General features: G+C 40.9%; 1 protein-coding gene across 24 annotated transcripts in view; it reads left to right on the top strand.

The window, feature by feature from the left end:
* Positions 1 to 17864, top strand: part of ADGRL3 (adhesion G protein-coupled receptor L3) — a 520635-nt gene that overhangs the window by 83161 nt on the left and 419610 nt on the right. For all 24 annotated transcript variants that reach the window (XM_017829314.1, XM_017829319.1, XM_017829296.1 and 21 more), the window contains exon 2: positions 9153 to 9219. The gene's annotated coding sequence lies outside the window, so the exon portion shown is untranslated. The remainder of the gene's footprint in view (positions 1 to 9152; positions 9220 to 17864) is intronic.

Here is a 17864-nt window from a genome sequence, read left to right on the forward strand (position 1 = left end):
AAAGCTCATAGAATGAGCTTGTAGAAGCTCATTTAAAGGTCATGGAAGATGCTCTTGAAAATCTGGTTATCCTGGGACTTGTAGATTGGACCATGTTGTCTTGAGACAATGCAGCCTATTAATAACCTTTAGTCTTGGATATGAATATCATCTAGGGTTGTGCATGTGTGTTCATCAGGCTCTGATGTGGGAATGTATTCGTCTGTCCTTTGAAAGATGTTTGCTAATGTCACCAAAACAGAAAAGGAGGTGGGCCTCCTTACAAAGGAGGACTGTGACTGGTGAGCCACTTGGAATTAAAAGATCAGGATAATTTTGCATTTTAGTCACATTTGATGCTAAGTTTAATGACAAGGACATTATTTGAAAGACACTTGAGGTGGTGTAAACTCCAGCAAAAGATGTTAGTGTCACATTAATAATAATTATTTAGAAGTGTGACAAACTCATCTTCAGCAGCCTCTATTAGGCACAATTTCGGAATGAAATTTAAAGTAGAATGTAATTTCTAGATGCAATTAAAAACTTGTCAGAGTGGAGTAGCAGCCACTTTCTGTCTTATTATGATGGTAAGCACTGTAACGAAGTGGCTGAGCCTGGCACTTTCCTGCCTGCAGCTTAAACATGGGTAATCCTAGTGCAGTATGTGATGCAGCTGCATTTCTAATGCATTAAGCTCTAATGGTTTTGGGGTTTGTTTGTTTGTTTTGGTTGGTTTGGTTTTGTTTTTTTTAAGGACTTTTCCTTAAACAAGTCCCAGATATATCAGTACCCCTTATTTCAACCAAAATCATTTCAAGACGTGATCCCTGCAGAAAACTATAGAGTTGGTATGTTTGCAACTTTTCCTTATCGTCTCAAGCCAGTTGCTTGAGGGATGGTAACTGGAGATGTAGCCCTCCTTCCAGCATGCTCTCCCAGGCTGCATATTTCTGAACTCCACCTTTGCTTTTGCCTGCTTTTCTTTTATATTATTAAGGAATTTGATGGGTATGAGTAAAGCTGCAACAACAACATCGTCGCTTCTTTGGTTTTAGACCAAACTCATTATACTTTGCTGTTTATGCATCCCTATCCACCACTTCCAGTTACCCCAGTATACATGTAGCCCAGGCAGCCCCTGTAATTAGGCCACGGATGGACTTTTTAATTGTGACCATCTAACAACAAAGATGAATTTCTGTATTCCCTAGTCTGATTCTACCACCTTAATTTCTTAGAAAGAAATTTTGCCTCATTTCACATTAACAAACTTTGGGGATGGCATTAAGGGGAGACCATGATGGGGCTAAGATAACCATTGTGTGCTAGTTTCCATGTTTTAATCTTGTTATTTCCCACAAGCAGGACATTTAATAGTCAATCTGTGAGTGTTTTGTCTTGATTTCTCAGAAGGCTGGCCTTTTCAAAGTATCTGGTGGTGACTAAGCAGAGAAAGCTCATTTTAAATCAGAATTATTGGACGTAATGTCCCTCAGAGTCTCAACACCAGTGACCATGCTGAGATCATGTCTTAGTTCACATATAGTCTGTGACTAGCAGTGAGATCCCCATAAGATCATCCCTTTGCTGGTGTATTTCCATGGTTCAGGATGCCCTTGGGCTGCAAGCTGTGATGGATCTTCAGGAGTGCCTCCCCAGCTGAGGTTGACAGCAGTATCAAGCTGGGATAGGCACCTTGGAGCTCCTGTTTTTGGTTGCAAGTGTCAGGATAGGGCTTTGTGATGGCCTGTGGTTCAACTTGAGGGTTGGGCTTATCCTGTCACCCATCATGAAGCCAGTTATTTAGATTTTAAAGCAAAATGTTCTGGGAGAGGACAAAAATCTATAAACCAAAATGAAAACTAACTGTGGGTTGAACGTATGCACAGGAGAAAGGTCTCATTAACCCCTTTTTATAAGAACATTTAAGTCCCTCAAAACTTTGGCTTAGCATGGAAAAAATGAAGTCAGTATGTCCCAAGTTTCGATGCTGGTAGCTGGTGGGATTTTTTTTTTTTTTTGGGTGTGTGCAGTTTTGGTAAAGACTGGAAAGAGTTCTAGGTTTGTGCAGTGCTATGCATTTTATGGCACATTTAAATGCCTATAACATAATTCGCTTTACCATCAGAAGGCATAAATGTCAGCCTATTGACACATTATAAAGACACAAATGGAATGTAGCCTGGCAGACTGGTGCTGGTTTTGAGGTTTAATAGTACATCTGTATCATTTATCCCAGTGGGAAATAACACAGGATGTTGCCTTGTAATTTTTTACTACTGTATAATAAAATGTAACCACAATAAATGGTGTCTAAGCAAGTAATGCAGCAGATTCTGGATTTTGTCCAGTGTGTCTTTAGCACTTATTTTAGGTTAGCCTTGCCCCCCCCCAGGTTTAGACAACATGCAATTTTCAATGGATACTAATTGAATGTGAATCTCTTTAATGTGTTACGTTCATATCTATAGAGAAAGAGACCCTCCTATGCATTCCACCTCATAATTGGCTGGTGTTAGCAGTGTACTGATTCATTCATCTTTAAATTACTCATATCCAAAGTTGAACTGTCCTTGAAAGGGTCTGTTCTGCATTTTTGCACTTAAAGAGTGTCTTTGCTGGTTGATTGCTTTCCCAAATGTCCTCACTGTGATACGGTGTTATGTACAAGCAGGCTTTTGATAAAAACTCGAGCAACGATATTTCAGGGAAGTGTTATCAGACCCGTGCAAATCGAGAGCAGAGATTCAGTCTGTTTATGTTGGTTGAATTTAACTTATGGTATATTCCCTAGTGAATGTTAATGGGGCATCTTACATACCTTTGAGCATGCTTGGAAGGTACTGTGTCCTGCCGGGGGCTGGTCCTTCCCTGGCTTCAGTGTCTGGGCTGTCGCATCGCTGCGGGATCGCTGCGGGATGTGATTTTCTTATTAAAGCCACGAGAAGTCTGAGAAAGGAGTCGGCACCCAGTTAGGCACTTCTGCAGGGGCCTTATAATGCAGAAGGGCTCTCCAGTTGCTTTCTAACATCTGTCCTGCAATGTTCCAAGCGAAGAAAAATATGAAAACATTATTCTGTGCGTATGAGAGTGCTGCACATTTGTAAAAAGACAATTAACATAGAAATGAGGGAGGCTTTTGATTCATCAAGTAGATTCAACAGACTGTGTCATTTCCTTGATTTTCATTTTAATTAGGATTAATCAGTTTTATCTCCTAAGGTCTTTGCAGAGAATTTACATGAAACAGAAGACTTTGGTCAGCAGTGTGCCAGTGTAATAGCCCCTAGTTGAAGAAATCCAGCTGTGGCACGTATAGCCAGGATTAGATTTGGCAGGACTCCAGGCTCCCCTCTCCTCTCTCATTAAATGCCTTGCTGTTGCAGGGAACTCTCTGGATCTTCCAATACCAGATCCTGGGCTTCACACAGCTACCTGGTGGTTGCTTCAGAAACCACTTGGAACCAGTATATTGCTTGGGAAAAAAACAAACCCTGGGATGCCAGCTCGAAATAATGGCTGCTTTCTGCTTCAAAGACAGGCGCAAAAAATCTTGCTTAACCCCAGCACCCGTTGGTCCCGACAGCTGGGAGCTAGAGCTGGTTGAGACAAAATGATACTGACCTTTTTCTCCTCAAACTCAATATATTTAACAGAAGCATATGGGTTTGGATGGAGTTTCAGATATGTCAGAAGTGGAGGTTGAGGGAAAGGAGCCAGGTAGTTATGCAGGAAGGAGAGCAGCATGCCAGTGGCCTCGTAGGGGAAGTGGCAAGGTTTAAGTGTGTGTTCTGCATCATGCACAGCAGGAGCATGACTCCAGCATGCCTTAGGTGAGTGTTGCTTTTTTAGCACTGGGCTATGTTCTCTGTCTTCTTTTTCTTTCTTATTTTTTTGCATATTTTTAGAAGTTTCTTATCCCACTGAGAAAAAAAAAATCTTTGAAAACTGTTACAAAACCAAATGCATCTTTCTCGTTTAGTTATTAGACGTATTTCTGAGTGGATAAATTTCATCATGGAAATTAAAGTAATTTGCAAACATGATGAGCATTTTATTACGATTGTTTTTCAGTACCTAAAGTAGATGTCTTGCTATGAAAACTTCCATATAATGTGTAAGTGAAAATTTAGCTTGCAGTTTGTTTCCTTAGTGGAGAAGATGTAATTGTTCCAGAATATTTGAAGTGTAAATGTCTTTCCTATTAATTGTAGGCGAACAATACTTCGTCCATGTGGGTCCTACAACAGTAAATATCAAGTGTAGGCTTTAAGCATCTTGTATGCTCAACAGATTTGAAAGCCATTAAGCATAGGAACAAGAATAAAATGGAGACAGAAGGCAAAAAATGCTGAAGGGAAAATCCTACTGAAAGCTCACAAAGCATTTTCAAGCTTACAGAAATGACCTGCTCTGTTCCTGTTACACAGAAGTGTTAAAATGAGAGCAGGCGACCCCTCTCCCCCAAATCATTCATCTGTTATGTCTGCAATGTATTTAGACTGAATCCTTTCCCAGATGCTGCGGATCTGTCAGTTCCAGGGGAAATTAATGGGATTTTACCATTTGCTTTGAGGAAAAGAGGACTGGACTTTCTCCTGCTGTCTTTGGCAGGAAGGAGTGAGGAGCTTTTCTGTCTGCTCTCTTTAAATATTGCGTCTTTTTAAGCTTTTTTTGCCAGATAGCCTAATTTCTGTTACTGCAATACACCGTGTTGGAAGATTGCAGAGGTTAATGTATAGCACTGTGATACACAACCATAATGGTAGACTCTAATGTTTTTTAAATGGTAAACCAAAGGCATTCGTAATATGAGTTGTAGTGAATTGCTTGCAGTTCTTGCCAGAGATTAGTTTAGCAATGCTTTTAATATTTTATGCACTGAAGTTGTTTGCAAAGACTAAAAGCTTCACTCTCTTTGCACACTCATACTTTGTGCTGTCACTGTACAAAGCACAACAGAACCACTCTCTTCCTGATGAATTGTCTGTCAAGAAATTTTATCAAATTACAGTTATACTGCCTTGGAAAGATTTTTCTAGTAATCAGTGAAAATTAAATCAGATTTATGGTGTCATAACTGGGCCAGGGAGTTAGAAATCTAACCTTTTGTAATATCACAGGTTGCATATTAATGTTTTAAATATCTAAAACACATATGAATGACGTAGGAGATTTTTATTTTAAATGCTACTGTAGAGATTTGATGATACATAATCCCATTAAAACAGAAGAGTACAAGATAAAACGATCCATTTGCAATTATAATTAAGCATACTGAGATTGACCATTCTTTAAAAAATTGGAAGTGCAAGGTTGAGAAGGGTGCTTGAGCAATCACTCTTTGTTGAAAGCATTGATGGAAGAATAAAAAAATTAAAGGGGATTGATTTGTCAGTAATCTGCACGGAAAAGTATGGGAAGCATTTTTTCGGAAGGTGAAGGGAAAGTAACTCTTTTGCTGTCATGGTTAGCTTTGCTTGGAGAGTCACCACAAGAAGACATGATCAAAAACGGAACAGCAAGTAACACTGTGAACTGTTTCACCTGCTCTTGACACTTGGTAAATAAAGTATATTAGTTGAACAGCTTAGTATTGGAGAGTCATCACAGTCTCAGGAGTGCTCTAGAGAAGTAGGGTTTTCTTCTAGCTCTGTCAGAGACCTGCTGTTTGACCTTGAGCAATAATTTTTTTGTCTTCATGTCTTCCTGCTATTCCTTGATTTCTTTGTCTTTTTGGAGGATGAGCTCTTCAGGAGAGAGATTTCTTTGCATTGTGTTCTGTGAACAATGAAGTCTGAGCCTTGCCGAAGCCTCTAGGGACATCTCTAACAGAAATTATAATTGTTAGCTTTAATCACTTTCATCAAAAGAGCGTGGCAATGGAGGATGGCAGTGTGGAGGATTTGGAGAAATCTGTAGAGTGCATGTTAATTAAGTCACTGTAGGTGAAAGTTGCTGATTTGGTTTCATCAGGCTGATGCAGAGATGCTAATATCTGGGAGCAATGCAGTGCTGCTCCACATGGGTATTCATCTCCAAAAGCACGAGGCTGGGTGCTCACTCCTCTGCTTCAACAGAGTCAGAAGTGAGGTGCTTGGTACATTTTAACAAACAAGGCTTTTTCAGAAGGTTACCTAAAACTTCATGTGCTTTTTTGTGGGTCCCTTTGTTGTGAGTGTTTACAACTGAAATTGTATTGCTTGGCTTTTTGTAGTGAAGACAGCTGCTTGAGGGTGAGCCATCCCATCTTGATGGATTCTCTTCCCAGCCTTTGCTGTTGCCAGACAGAAAGTGTTTATTGTTGCTCTCCTTATTAGTAGCTTCTCGTTTGGGATGAAGGTGCAGCAGCATGCCAGTTTGCAGATTAATTGCCCTTCTTGTGGCATCTAGTGATGCAGAACAATATGCCCTTGCCCTACCTGGGTGGACACATTACTCACCATAGCAGAGGATTTAGGAATATTTAGCCACATGAACACCAGAAACCATGTTAGTAAGAGTGGGCTATGTTGAAGTATCTACATTACTCACTGAGCAGTAATCTTGGCAGGTAGAACTCCAGGGTAATACAGGATGAAGCAAGGGAGAGAAGCCACTTAACCAAATTGTCCAGGCAAAGTCCAGGCAAAGTATGACTGGGGAAGAACTTGGGAAGAAACAAATGCTTTCTGAGAAGTACTGTAGATTTGTGGGGGGAGCAGGTTAGTTGAGTGGTGTGGAAAGTAGTAAAACAAGATCAAAACAAGATTCCCTTGCTCACAGGGCAGGTGTTGTACTACTGTGAGTGTTAGTAGGTGTCAGAGATAAAGCAATGTCTTTTTCTTTAGTGTGTTTATTCTCTCTTTTGGGGCTAATACCAAATCCCTGCAGTTCCTGCAGTGCACCCACTGGCATTGAGCACCGACTCTCTAGCAAGTATTTTGCAAGATCTTTGCTCTGCAGGAATCCCTGTATAGTTCCCTTCTTATTTTAATAAGAACAAGAATTCCCCAATCTGCATTTGAAATCTGCATAGCAATAGCACATGGCAGAGGCCAACTCAAGGTTATACATTTGGCATTTGGGAAGGGAAGGCAAGAAAAATTTACCAGTCAGTACACTCACATTATGATAAAATAAAGTTGAGCTGGGAGGAGAGCACGTACTGAATCCTAAAATGACACGGAAGATCCATAAACCACTGTATGTTGTGCTATCTCTAGCCCTTTACGCTCCAAGCAGAAGTTAAATGTAAGGTATCATAAATGAAACAAAGATCTTGTTTTAATTTCATTTAAAAAACCATTGTAAGGTAATGGGGTAACAAACATTAACTTCTTCAAACTAGGCAAACTACAATTTCTCTGCTCTGTACTGCTTCGATTGCATGAGAATTATTCTCCAAAAGCTTCTTGGAACCAAGTGAAGGTTTTGCTATAAAACACAAGTGGCGTAGTCTAAACAAGTGGCATTTTTCCTAGAATTAATGTATATGGATGCCCTTATGAGGTGTTGCCTGGTCTGCTCTACACTTGTAAAAGTGTTTTTTTCCTACTGAAACTGTATATATATATGATCAAAATCCAAGGCTGAAAATGGGTATAGTCTTTACATATAGAGACTTTTTCACTTATATGGGGAGAAGTAATAGCTGGTCTTACCCTGAGTTTGCCTGTAAATTTCTTAGATGATCCGAAATCTGTTTATTGCTTACAGCAGCAATTTTGCTGACAGGCAACCTGGAATAGATCTCTTTTTCCTCCAGAATATCCATACTTGCCTATTACAGAGAAATCACTTGAAAAGCAGCATGAATGCTGGACTCTCAAGCCTTGTTTTAAGTTTTAATTTACTTGTCTGACTTCCAAGGTTACTGAATGCAAGCAATTGCTTCTTTAGTACGTAAATAATATGAATTATGTGTTAGAGACCGATGCCTCTATGTCCTTCTTCTCATACTCTCAGGGAAGTACCTACCAAGGAGTGCTTAGAGTTGGGGTGCAACTTCCCTTTTTTGCCATTGAAAATTAAAGTAAGACCATTCTGGATTAGGTAAGATGTGAAAATGGAGCCCTAGGACCATTTCTTAGTCTGCAACTTTTTTAAGGTGTAGGATGGTCCAGTGTGTGAGACCATGGCAGCAGGGTGAAAGCTGTGCTACAGCCCTGGTTGGGAAAGGCTTGGGGACCCACTGCTGCAATTGGAATAACTGGCCCCAGTTTAACACTGGATCCTATTTTAGTCAATCTTTAAAGTTTTTTTCATTTTAATACACTACTTAAAAATCAAGTGACCTGTGTCGTCCCCTACAGGTTGCAGAAAATGAGCTGGACTTATAGTTAATGTAGGAAGTAAAATTTTAGGCAGGAGGAGTCATTGCCGTTTCCCTTGCATGGGTTTTTAATTTTGTTTTCTAATAGTTTCATTGGGATGGGATAAGGTCCTGGAGTCCTGTACCACCCAGCCTGACTCTGACAAGGCTGATTCTCACTGAAGTTTCCTCTGTAGCAATCTCAACTGTGAGGAGCAATTTTTCATGTGTAATTAATCCTAATAAAACCAACATTTTCAGGAGGCTGACCTGGATCCATCCATTTCATGGTTTTGTCAATTAATGTTACATTTAGCATCTAACACTATAATTAGAAGAAAATACTGAAGATGTAAAGGGACAGAGGAATTTTAAGTTGTAAACTACTGAGGAACAGGAATTATTATCCTTGCAATCATAATTTATTTTACCTTCTCTTCTTTCAAACTAGATATTTCTTTATTATTCTGATGCAGCAACTTCTAAAAATCACTGATAAATCCTCTAGCATAACAATAGTTTATCTAGATCACATTGGAGTCTGTTACGGTGAAGAGATACTCATATACCTCATGTGTGTTTGATAACTAGTTGTATCTTTAGGGGGTTTTTTTTATTATTGGTAGTGATACTGTCCACTGGTTTTTCATCCAGGCATTGTTGGTTATGTGTTAGTACTGTCTTCCCATACAGAAATGTGTTTCATAGAGATTAAAGATTCTTACAGGCTTTTCAAAATCAGCTCTGTTGACCAAAACCAGTTGTTCATTGATGAATCGTCTGGTGAATGTACAGGAGAAAGTTCATGAGTGCCTAATAAGTCCTCAGAGGCAAATATAAACATTTTAAATTTGTTTCTTTTTCTCTTTTTTTCCAGCAATGTTGAATACGGTACTCTGCAAAAAATAGCGTGTGGATTTCTAGCACCTGAAGAACAAGAAAAGGTAATTACTGGACCATATAGTCTAGCCTCATTGCCTCATTTGTTTGCTGTGCTAAAATATTTAGACTTGGTCATGTTCCATGAGCCCACAGCACTGTCTCTGCATATGGGTTTTGTGTATATTCAGTTATGCAGGTGCAGTTGTTTCTTGAGAATATTCCTTTATGTAAAGGGAACGGGGGAACAAAAGCAGCAGAGCATGAAAATGCTGAAGTGAATGTTAGGGAAGAGCACAGTGTGGATTTTTTCGGTGCATGTAGAAGTGAAAAGGGTAAAAGAGGGCTGTGGACTTCTGAGTATTTGCAAGGCTGCCTAGTGCAGCCTTGCAGCGTGCTGGGCAAGTATTGAAGGAGGCTCAGTGTTCATCAGTGTTACAGCAGCCTCCTCATGTTTCAGTGACCGAGTAACTTGTGGGGCAGTGCCCCCTGCTCCAGAGGTTGTGAGCTCCTGTGCTGCCTGTAAGCCTGCCTCTTGCAATTGAGTTTCTTGATCCTCTTGGGTTGTGACATTTTGTTTGGGCAACGCAGCTCGACAGGGCTGTAGCTCAGTTGCTGGTGTTAAACAAAATGCTTTTCATCAAACTTTCATGAGACACTTTGCCAGGGGCTGCGTCTTGAAAGACTAGGCTCCAAAAAGCAGTGAGGAAACCTGTGCTGCTCCATACTGCTGCTGTGTCCTGTACCACCTTCTACCTTCTTTCCAAGGCTGAAAGGGGAGCCACCCCTATAGGACCCCGTGTGGTTTTGCACTTTGCTCTTTGCTGGAGATAAGTGATGTAAAAGCTGGACAAGAAGGGCTTGGCCACATTGAGTAGTGGCAGTCTTGCTTCAGCTGGTGCATCCTTTCATCTGTATGGTAATCCAGAAGAGGAATCAGGAACCCACCTCTGCTTTAAAGCCTGTGTAGGGCTTCATTGTTACTATGGTTAAGCTAGAGGAGTTGACATGAGCTGAGCCTTTCAGTAAATTTTTATATTAATTAATGTAATAACTTCAGAGTGAGAAGAGATGTATGTACATACCACAGTATGAAGAGCAAAAGATTATATGTAATGTGAAGGTCTGTACATTTGAGTATAGCAAAGCAAGCATAGTGATATTTAAAAACATGGATGTGAAGAGGCAGAGAGATAGCAGATGTTGCCAGGGTCAGGAAAGTTTCCGTAGGAACACGTGACATGTTCTTACGAGATGCTTTATTTCATTGCTTGGGTTTGAAAAATGCATGTGAGTGACATCTTGTGTTCACTACATCTGCAGTGCCATTCTGCCAATAATTAGCATGTGCGTTTTAGAGGCAGTATGAAGCCAAGATGACAAATGCAAACAAATCATAGGATGGAACAATTCTGCCTTCTTCATGTATGAGTGTTAAAATTTGCTGAAAGTCCATCTTCCCACCCTACAAATGGAAGTGTCATCTCAAGAAACCTGTTGAAAAACACTGAAAGGGCCTAAACTTGCAACTTGAGCGGAACCTTCTGTATTTTTCTCGTGGTGGTCTCTGCACACATCAGTTTAAATGCAAAGTTATGGCAGGAGAGGAAAAATAGCAGACAGAGGAAGAAGCTCTCTGAGCAAATAAACGCTTGATCAAAGTGCATTAAAGTTTTAGATAACCACGTTCTCCTGTAGTTTCGGCTCACAGTGTTGTGAACTACCTTTCATGTGCTAACAAATGGGATTCATTTTGTTGGATACTTCTATTAGGATTTACAGTGCCATTTAAAACTCCGTATAGCTCTCTGTCGCCATCACCAGCTGTGGTGATTGCCATCACTGCTGTGGGGCTGTCATGTTTGGGCACTTAACATGTACGGGAGATGTGAAATAACTTTAGTGGGGAGTCAGACAGTTCAGTGCTCTGAGTATGTCGGTTTATCCTTGTCAAAAGTAAAGACTGGAAAATCAGATTTCTTTAAAATAATGAATTTCTGAAGAGGAATAATGGAAAGGTGGTGGTTTATACCTTTCTCTATCTCAAGATCTTGCAGATTACAGTATGACATAATGCGTTGGCAGAGAGCAAGACTGTGCCACACTGTTGAGTTTCACTGGTATTTCACTGTTTTTTTATAAGAAGGTGAAATATTAGTCTAAGTTATCTGTGCAATTTAAAATTATCTTTACACATTCAGTAATTTCTGTGTATTTATGCTTTTGATACTGTTGTAAAGAGATTTAAAAAACCCCAGTATTTCTTTTTTCAAGGAGGTTAAAAACATCCCAAGATTCTTCATGACTAAGTGCTTTAAAAGGCCTTGAAGCACAACTACCTGTGCTTTTTCAATGTGGCTCAAACATGAGAATTATTCCCACTGGGTCTCTTGATAGCTATAGATATTGTTTTAAAGTTTAAGCATAACCAATATTGTAAGCAGATAAAGGTATATATATAGCAAAAACATGGCCACTCATTTTGTATTTGATCTCCTGTTCTCGTGAGGTCAGGTTGCACACATTTTTTTTTTTCATCCCATGAACAGGATCCCACAGAGTCATTTCGCTCTGTCAGCTGTATGAACAGAGCAACCATGAGCTCTTTCACTGCTCCAGACTGCAGTGCCATCCTTTTCTTTGGTGCTGCATAGGACTGGGTTGCAGTGGCCGGGCTAGGGACATCGTGTCAGATGTTTTTCACTGTGTTGAGAGACTGTAGCTGCTATGCGCATGAGTCAGCCCATAGGAAAGGCTATGCCCCAACTTATGGGAGCAGTGACCTTGATGGGGGTGTTCAGCCCCATGCAGTGGGGGCTTTGTGCAGATTGAGTGGGTTTCATGCTGTGCTGCTGTTGGCATCAGTGTGCGGGGTCCAGTGCTTCAGAAATTGAGACTGCGTTTTTATTCCCTGCATGGCCAGACTGAAGGAAGAGATCCCAAGGCTCAAGGGCATGAGAAGCACTCTCTTCTTTTGTTCTCAGTGTCTCTTTTTTTTTTTTTAACTGGCTGGCCATGACATTAAGATTTCTAATTAATTTAGAAACCACAGGCAGTTGAAGGGAGTGAGCAATGTAATAACTGGGCCATGGGGCAGAGTAAAAGCACATCAATTATTCAGGCAGTTGCTGCTGCTTATTCCCTTCCCGGAGCTGGGCTGGCTGTCAGTGTGTGTCAGTGATGCCGCTAATGCCCTTCAGAATTTACATGCATAAATAGTGGCCTTTTAAAATCTGCATGAGGATAACTCTAGTGTTTCTGACGATAGCTGCCAGCAGCATGCTGTGCCTCACAAGCATTGGGGGGCTTCAACCAGTGTTTTGGGTGCCTAGTTCAAAACTGAGACCCTGTCAGGCACATATACCAAGAGCCTCTGCTGTGGAAAAGTTTCTCCTCAAAGAGGTTGAGGGGCAGACTGAGCCACGGGAGGAAAGAAACAAACAGTCCTGCTTTAAAATTCACGTGGTTTCTGAAAAGGTTTCACTTCTCTGGGCAAGTGAAGTTCAGGTGAATGCATCATCCCCTCCTGCTATTTCTGTGATGTCCCCAAAGCACAGACTGCGAGGCTACTATGGATGCCACTGGGGCTGGGCCCACTCCAGTCACTCTACAGGGATGAGGGGCAGGAAACATCCTCCTCCTCCTCACTGCTCTGAGTATTGCATGTCCTGCACTTTGACTTTGCAGTTGGAAAGTTATAAATTGAGGAAGTTTTTCTGACTGCCAAGGTCTAAATTCATGGGACTATGGTGATTGCCTTACATGGGTACACCACAGGATCTCATGTTTGGGATGCCACAGGGAGCAACACTAATTTCTGCATTGAACCAGCAAGGGGACTGAAAACTGGGGGATCTGTTGGATTTTTCTGCCGTGGACTGCAAGCAGATGACAAAGCCTTATTTTTCTCTCTGGTTGGCATAGTTATCCCTACTGCTGGAGGCAGCTACCTTGCTTTTTACAAAGTGAACTAATCTGTGAAGGCAACAAAATAAAATGAGCCTTGCTTAATTATGTGTTGTGCCGGCGAAATGACCAGCTTGGGTTTGGAAAATGCTGGCTGTAATTAATGGTGAAAGGCTTTTTCTCTCATCTGTGTAGCCATTATGAATCACTTCTCCCCATGGAAATTTTTAAATCTGTCTCAGTGGGGAGCCAGTGGAGGAACAGGTAAAATGGATTTGCTTTAATAGCTGCAGTTGTAACTTAAACACTTGAAATGATATTAAGCATCTTTCTCCATTAGCATTTCATGTTGATCCTGATGATATACCAGCAGAGGCTAAGACAGGATCAACGTTCATTAAATGGAAGAAACTAAACTCTGTAGACAAATGCTTTGGCTAAATGGGACCTTCATTGCACTGAGAACAAGAATGCAATTAGCTGAAATGTTTGTTTACAAAATCTGATTCCTAGGGAGTATCTTCTCAGATTGCCGCTTACATCTCTTGGGCTGGTTTCGTTGCCAAGGCTTGCAGGTTGACGGGTTTTGCAAAGCTTGATTGTAGCACATATATAACAGATGGGTCAAACTTTGCATGATAAAACTGAACCCAAGTGAAGAGCCAGAGCTAAGCTGCAGGTGTGCCAGAGTTCTGTTTGTGCATTCATCACATCTATTTTACAGTTTGCAGTTAAGTGCAATTAATAATAATTATTAGATGTTCCAGATGCTAAACAGTGTAGGCTGAAGAGAAGCTGGAAATTGTGCGACACCGAGTGCTGTTACTGCTATCCTCCTGTCCCTCACCTGGAGCCTAGACCATGGGAATCACAAATGGGTTCCTGCTGGGTGAGGATGCATGTCTTTCAGGGTACCTGCATGAAGAGCCTTGTTGTCCTGGTTGGTTGAGAAACATGGACACCCTCAGAAGGTGACTTTGCCCATCCACAATGTGAGTTGTGCTCTGGAAATGCTGCTTCTCTTCAGGTTCCAGAAACAGCCAATGGGAGACGTTAACTGCTGCCATTTAGATATTAGAGTTGATTTTGTCACTGCATAGGATTTGTGGAGTGTGAAGGATCAGGCATTTCAAGCCTGTGTTGACACCAACAAAACAGCACGTACTAATTTTAAATGTGTAATAAAACATTGTGTTGCATTCTTGGATATAGCGTGGCAGTATTTGTTAGATCAATTTTTTTCGGTCTGTATGGTGGCTTTGCTTTCCTTGCAGTTATTTCTTGTGGCTTCCTTGCAAATGAATAGTGTCTGCACTTACCCATTGGGTGACACTGGGCAAGTAAGCATTTCCTGGACACATTTACCTCATGTATCTGGTGGCAAACATGAATCAGTTACCAGAATAATACATTTTCTTCCCTATTTGCTGAATACAGCATGTGAATAAAGTAGTCAGTGTAATTTGTTTGGTGATGGCCTATAGTCATGTTAAATGATGGGGAACAGACTAATGAAGACCATCCTGTTGATGGATAAGGGCTACAATTTACCAACCCTGAAGTGATTGAAATAAAGCAAAGTTGCTTTTGCGTAATCTGCAGAGTGGTAGCCAATGCACAGGTATGTCCACGTGTGTTGTACCAAGCAGAGCAACAAAGCCAGGGAGTGAGGTCTGGTCCTCTGTGGGAATTCAGGATGGGATGGGACTGCTGCAGAGGTTCCTTACGTGGTTGCAAGAGGTAAAGTCTCAAAGTCTTTCAGATACCTTAGCTTTGACTTGTTACTGGGCTCGTTGCAGTGTTGTGGGTCTTGCTGCCTCCTCCCCTGTGAATGATGCTCCCCAGCAGTGCTTCTCCTTCAGGCAGTGAAAAGGGAATTGCAGGAGTCGGTGCAGGGGCTTGCTCCTTGAGAGGCACTGCTCACGAGATCCCTTGGGATTCTATGCTAATAGAGCATTTAAACACTTCTTTTTCAATGTCAGCATTGGAAATGACAAATGCTTTCCTTAATTTGAGAGAAGTGTGCCTGATATTACGTGCTTATATATGCCTGAGAGTCTATTCTCAAGACAGTACATGGGCCTATCTTCTATGAAAGCTAATTGCACTATTAGGAGGAGATCCTGCTAACTTAATAAGTTACATTTATTTGTGTCTTAAAGGATTTTTTTGCTGAGGTGAAAGAAATCCTGAATGATGCCAAGTTTTATTGGAAGCGTATTGTTCTTCACTGTCCCTTCCTCTCTCCCCATGTCAAAACTGTTCTGGAAATTGAAAATATTTCATAAGATCAAGGCACACCAGTGTAATTGAAGGCATTAAGAGAGCTATAGGGGAATTCATCCTGCAGATGACTTGAGGCTGAGTTTTTTTCCTGCGGGATAGTCAGTAGGAAGCAGCATTGCTGACAGGACCATATACATTAAAGATATAGAAAATGAGGTGAGTGGAAAGAACTGACCAACGTTTCTCCCTTTGACCCTGTTTTGACCTGACTTTAGCACCACCCCAGGCGCTGTCAAGATTTTGGGGCAGATCAAGGGTTTTATTGCCTGGGCCTGCCTTGGGATGGAGGACCGGACTTGGGGCCAGGTATCTACCCCTTCCCCAGCAATCCCCTCCCCTTGGCATCCCACAGTGCAGATCATCTTTGTTTCCTCTGCACTTCCACAGGCAGTTACACCATTAGGAACTGGGCCTTGAGATTTTGTACCAGCATGATCTGAATGAAGTCTAATTTAGACAAAAGTTTTAAGAGCTCTCTTCCCTCCATCTCATACAAAATAAATTGGGAGAATCTAAATGCACTGTATGTGGCTTGGAGGCATTTCCCTGTGGTTTATTGCTTTGCTTTTATTGATGGGCTGTGTTTGCTTTCACACAAACTGATTCATTTGATTTGTTTTGCAGAAGTTGTTTGCTTAAGAATGAAGGCCAAATTAAGGGGTTTTTATGGGGTAGAAACTTTATTTCCACAGACTTCCTCAGATCTCTGTTGCACTCCCTGCAAAGACTCAGATAAAGTGGCCCTTGACCAAACTGGGAAGATGGAAACTGCCAAGTAGCTGTAGGGAGAGCAAGAGGGTACGTTGAATTACAGAGGGCTTTTGGAAATTTCAGAATGACCTACAGAAGCAAAATGGTGGACCTTGTAAAAAATGTAAGATGATCAGATTCTGCTTCTTAATTTCCAAAAATAAGAGCAAAACTGGAACAATCAATCCAGTTTTGTTAAAATATGAAGATATGCTAAGTACGGCATTAGATATGTATTTCTTCACTATAAATACACCCCCAAGGAATCATTCTATTTTTAAGATGAACTTGGTATTATGATAATGTAAAAGAAGTCTATAATTTATAATTCCAATTGGAGGTGAAGAAATTTAACATGTCAACTTTTCTATTCATTACTCCAGCAGTCAAGACTAACAGGCTGTTCCTTCACCTTCACTGTCAGTCATTTAGATAGACCAATTATGGATCCAGTTAAAAAATATATATATCAAAAGAGAAAATGCAGCAGAAGAAGGTTAAACATACTAAATTTCTTTTTTAAAAAAAGCTCGTTTGTAAGAGTACATTTAGTCCTACGCTGTATGAGCTTCATGGCCAAAACACCCCAACTATTACTCTGGTCTTTCTGGAGATGCCTTAAGGACTAAGTTGGAGAAGTAGTTCTCCAGTTCGTGTTTTGGAAAAGAGCGGGTGACGTCTGACAGTCACTTTTTGTACCATTTAGAAACACTCACTGCCTGGCAATTCTTCGGGGGGAAAAAAAAAGGGAGGAGGTGAAAGATAAAGTCCTATATTGGTATTTAGGTCTTCATTGTGCAGAGCTGTTCACATTCTGGCTGGGTTGAGATCTCTATTAATTTTAAGCGTTAGTTTTTTGAGTTTTGAGCCTTAAGGTCTGCAGTGCAGTACTTCTTTAGCACTCAATTTAGAGGGGACTGCTTCCTTTTAAGATGGAGGACATAATTGCATTGACCTCTGTTCTGCCAGTACTAAATATTCAATGTGCTCCAAAATAATTCCACAGACCTGAAACTGCAAAATCAGATTCCTTATTGAGATGCATAAATATAGTCACAGATCTAGTAATCTTGTTTTAAAGCAGCAGCATTCCTTTGGGGTAAGTTTATTATGACAAAATATACATGGCCAAACTTAAATATAGTTAACCTAATATGATCAGACTGATTTGGAGCAGAGGTAGGTCAACACTAAGTGCTTTTGAAAATCTCATCCTAGCTCTCCAGAGATTAGGGCTATGAGTGCAGAGCATCAGCCTAAGTCATGCTGAAGAGGCAGAAGGGATGTTTCTCAATGGAGAGAGGCTTCAGTTGGAAAGCAGGAGCATGAAGCAGACTGGGGTAAGAGACATCTGCAGCCAGATGGAAAAAATATCCAGCTTTGCCCAAGGCACAAGGCTTGGAAGTTAACCCACTTGGTTGCATCTGTAACTCTCTGCTACTGGCAAAGTGTGTACATGGGCAGCCTCTGTTTTTGGGTGGGTAGGAGCATCGTCTCGTCTTGTGTTTTGATCAGTACTGCTGCACTAAGGGAATACAGATTAAAAACTTGAGATTGCTGGCCTGGGTTTTCTCTTTGGTTTTACCTTTTTTAAAAAAAACCTCCAGCATTCTTGCAAAGACAGTGTCGTTGAGATTTGAAGCACTCGCTGGAATTTCACAGCGTGGAAACATATTTTTGGTGCAATATTTTCATTTTAATACTTGAAAATCCAGTGCTATTTTAGGCATTTGAGTGAGTAGAATCTTGCTGTTGCATGTGGGAAGAG

The sequence above is a fragment of the Lepidothrix coronata genome, unplaced genomic scaffold (genome assembly GCF_001604755.1).
Source record: "Lepidothrix coronata isolate B3197 unplaced genomic scaffold, Lepidothrix_coronata-1.0 Scaffold162, whole genome shotgun sequence".
NCBI lineage: Eukaryota > Metazoa > Chordata > Aves > Passeriformes > Pipridae > Lepidothrix > Lepidothrix coronata.